The 4410-nt window shown below is 37.6% G+C and overlaps 1 long non-coding RNA gene across 1 annotated transcript; it reads right to left on the minus strand.

Annotated features, from left to right (window-relative positions):
• LOC110430723 lies at nucleotides 2544-4410 on the minus strand. The gene is made up of 3 exons (XR_002448082.1): nucleotides 4251-4410; nucleotides 3787-4143; nucleotides 2544-2732 (listed from the first exon to the last, which is right to left on the minus strand). It is a non-coding gene; the product is annotated as an uncharacterized LOC110430723 (long non-coding RNA).

The raw sequence follows: 4410 nt of genomic DNA on the forward strand, positions 1-4410 counted from the left end.
CAGCGCGTCAAGGGCTACGCCGGCATATATATAGTGTTAGGGTTTTGGGTTGATCGAAAAACGAGATATTTTATTATTTTCGCAATTAATAAATTTCGTGAATAAAAATAATTCTAGAAAGTCCAGAATTAATATTTAAGGTCCGAAAAATACTCCGAAGGGTCCAAAAATCATGAGAAAATTCTTAGAGATATTTTAGAACATGAGGAACCCAAATAAAGTATTTAGAGCCCATAAAAGATATCTAGGAGTATCTAAAAATTAGATTATGCTCACAGAAAAGTGGAACGAGTTTCAGGAAAATGCGGAAATAATTCCCGGTAACTTTTTAGAGATTGATTGACGGGTGAGGAACTGAAAGGAGTGATTTGGGTTACACAGAAAAGATTTTGGGAAACTCGAAACGAAAGCATATGGTGTAAAACAAGGAATAAAGATGTGCCGATCAAGGAGCAAATTTTTTTTTTATATTTTCATGAGCACTCAAATACAAAACTAAATCAATTTTCATCTATTTTAAAAGGAGCAGATTTTAGGGTGTTACAATTCTACCCCACTTAACAGGAATCTCGTCCCGAGATTCGATGAGACTAGAGATAATGATAAAGGTGATCATCAAGGTTGCTTTTAGACTTTTGACAAGATGATTTAGGGATTAATGATTAACAAAAGTTGACAAAGATATCAAAGATTGTCTCTCAAGATTAATTCAGGATTTATGACATGAGATCAAAGGATTGAAGATCAGCATATGTGGAGGAGAAATATCAACAAATGTTAAAAAGATAGATAAAAGTCGATCACGGGGTCTTCACATTATGAGGTTTAAAGACAAGAAGTGAAGATTAACAAGAGATAATATGAAGATAACGTACATCTTATAGTGCGCACAATTCCTTGATTTGAGATTCATGAGGTGAAAGAACTTGCATGATAAAAGGAATTCATAAGATCTGGTGGGTTGCAAGTAAGATAAGGAGCAAAGATGATCTACAGAAGATGCTACCCCACTTAACAAGAGTTTTGCTTAACTTCAGAACTTTAACTTTAAGGTCCTCTTTGTTACAAGGGTGGAAACAACACACAAGCAACACATCAAAGAAGACAAGCACACAACACATCATCGATTCTACATGTGTTTCTTCAACAATGGTGGTCATCCTAAAGGGCAGATTAGAGATGATGAAAGGCCATCGTGAATTTGAATAAGATCAGATGAGAAACTTTAGTAAATCAAACACATAAAAAGAATCAAGGAGATAAGAAGTATTAGCTCAAAGGAAGCTACCAAGGAGGGGATACAATGAGACAAGGATTGAGAAATAATCAAAATCAAAGAGTCAAGGGATAAGAAAATAGTTTTGTTGCAAATTAGACTTTTCTAATCGACCAGTGCTACTAAGGCATACGTCCTACAGTCAACACTGCTCTGATACCACTCTGTCACACCCGGTTTTAAAGAACAAAACCAGGCTAGCTATATGTGTGCCCAGGAAGTCCACACATACAACAACAAAAGCAATAGTATCAAAAACAATGTTATATATCGGAAACATACTTATAATTAACACTTACATCAGAGTATCGCGGAACGGTAACTATTCAGGCTCAATCTTCACAGAGACGGTTGACTGGGGGTAACATATGCCTAGCACTTCTTGTATTCTGAGAACGTCCTTCATGATTCCATCGCTCTTCTGATCAACTCTTACTAGTAAACTGGAGTGGTGGGAAATAGCAAGAGTGAGCACATATCGTACTCAACAAGTATAACCAGGGGTTCATGAGGCTCAAATAGCTGACACTGGTTTGACTGCATTTAGCTTTTAATGGTGGATAGCATATTCATAATTAAATAGCAAATGTCAAGGTAGCATAAATAATTGATTAATCACATGATCAAGTGTAAGCATAATTAATCTCATAGCATAAACGATAATCAAATGAACATAACAACTTAACAAGCTCATCGTCGTCGCAGCAAGAACCCCCAAGGCCGCTCTTAACCGTGAGCACGGCTAGTATACTAGTTTTAACACTCTGCAGAGGTTGTACATCTTTACCCATGAGTCATGATTTACCCTTTCGCCCGAGGTGATCAGCCTCTTAACCCACTTCCAAGGAAGGTCGGCAGGGATCACTATGAAGCCTTTCAAAAGTTCGTCTAACATGTTAGGGCCGCAAGGTTTCCTTTGCGAGCAGATATAGATACCCCCCTTCCGAATGGCACAATGACGCGCAGCCTATACACATAGGGACAGGGGCTCGCACTATACCCGTGTCGGTTCAGCCCCTCCGCCCTTTCGGGTAACCTCTAACAAGCTAGAAAAGGTCTTCATACTGAGCTAAAGCCAGAGCCATTATAGCCCTCATGGTTGCACTGTTGTCCCGGTGATCACTTACAGACAAGATCTCATACAGTTATTTGTCATTCTTTTATGTTCATTGCATAGCTATTAATCATCTTACAAGATCATGGATCATATCAGGCACTAGCACATCTACAACAAATGCATATCAAGTAGGTAGCAAGGAATCCAGGTAACAATCATCTATGATTTTGCTAAGGTCGACAAGGTGAAAGCATGCATATGATATATATGTGTATTTATAAGTGAATAGGTAACAAGGATGATCCCAAGTTATACTTGCCTTAAGCACTTGCTCAATTCTCACACCAACAGCTTTTGGTCATCATCTTCTCATCTTCAACGTCCACAAACAGTTCTCGTCTACTCGTATCAAGCACCACACATAGGCAAACATACAAACAACAATAGAACAACTAAGAACAGTACACCACACAAGAGAAAAGAGTGTACTAATAAATGATCAGCACTACAAGATCGCAAGAACCACCGAAACCGAACCTATCGTTAAAAGAAATGACTAACGATAGTTTTATATTATAAAAGAGAAGCTTACATATTTAATTTATTTAACTATTTAAGTAAACAAAATAATATAAAAGTTATTAATTCAGATTAATGTTAACATAAATTATTTTTAAAAGTCAAGTTAAAACTAATCATGTTTTATTTATAAATATTTAGATATCATTTATGCCAAATCCACACTAACATGTAAATACAAACTGACATATGAGAGCATCTAAAATCTAATCAAATTTAACATACATGTTTGGACTAAATAAATTATAATTTAGAAACATGATTATGTATACCATTTAATCAGCTTAACATTTATATATGAAATACATAAATATAAAACCTACTGATTTTTTACTTATAAAACTAGATGCAAGTGTATTAATCACTTTAGTATTTAACTATGTATAGAAAGCATGTGGTAAATAAACTAAAGCACTTATGTTTTAAGTTTGAATTAAACAACTTATAATTCAAAAGACACCAAAGTTGATATTAATTAAATTAATATTAATTTATATAAAAAAAACCTATACACAAATCCGTGTTGCTTTTAATTTGAAACTTAATTGCATAAGCATAAATTAAATTAATATTTAACTTATAACATTCGATGATGTGAGACATGTTAAACATCGCCACTAACACGTAGCTTATGGTCGGCACGGTCGTGGTGCGACAAGAACGAATTTACGACCCTAGGTTGGTTTTAATTAAAAAGCTATTAAATAAATACTAAACAAATTGTATTTTTAAATTAATAAATTCAGAATTGGGACACATCATAAACATTGGTACTACTACAACGTTATGAAAATAACGCAACTTGAATGAACCGAATTAGATTTAAGATGATTAAATTGTAGAAATTACGGATGAGTGGTGATTCTGTAAATACCTCATCTTCTATCTTGTGCCTGTACGGATCGTAACCTCCATGGCCATGGCGTTCACTGTGTACGTGAGTGGTAGGAGGCTCGCCTTGCCTCCTGGCCATGGAAAGACGCCAAGGTGGGAGCTCACCAGCTGACCAAGAGGCCCAAGGTGACCAGTGATGCGCAGCCCCGCACATGGGGCACGATGAGGCCACGTCGGAGCAGCTGGCCGGAGATAGCCTTGCCGGCCAGACTGGGACCAGTAGCGCAAGGGGTCACGAGACTTAAGTTGGGGCGCACGTCCCAAGGGTGGCACGATGTGCAGCAGCAGGGAGGGGTAGGGGTCACCGGCGGTCGAAAAAGATGAAGAACAGAGTCATCTTGGTGGAGCTCGTCGGAAAACATAAAGAAGGGTTAGGAAAACGATCATACGACCACGGATTCAAAATAATAATGATATGCCGGTGTAGAGGATAACAAGACGAACCTCTAGATGGCGACGGTTTTCGCAGGAGATGTCCAAGATGGCTGGAAAAGCTCGCCGAACCTTCGCCGGAAGTTCGTCGGAGCTTTAGGTTTCGAAACTTCGGCTTTAGATCTAGAACGATAGAAGTGGCGGCTCAGAAAACCGATCGTACTTTCGGAAC

Source organism: Sorghum bicolor, chromosome 10 (assembly GCF_000003195.3).
Source record: "Sorghum bicolor cultivar BTx623 chromosome 10, Sorghum_bicolor_NCBIv3, whole genome shotgun sequence".
NCBI classification, from domain to species: domain Eukaryota; kingdom Viridiplantae; phylum Streptophyta; class Magnoliopsida; order Poales; family Poaceae; genus Sorghum; species Sorghum bicolor.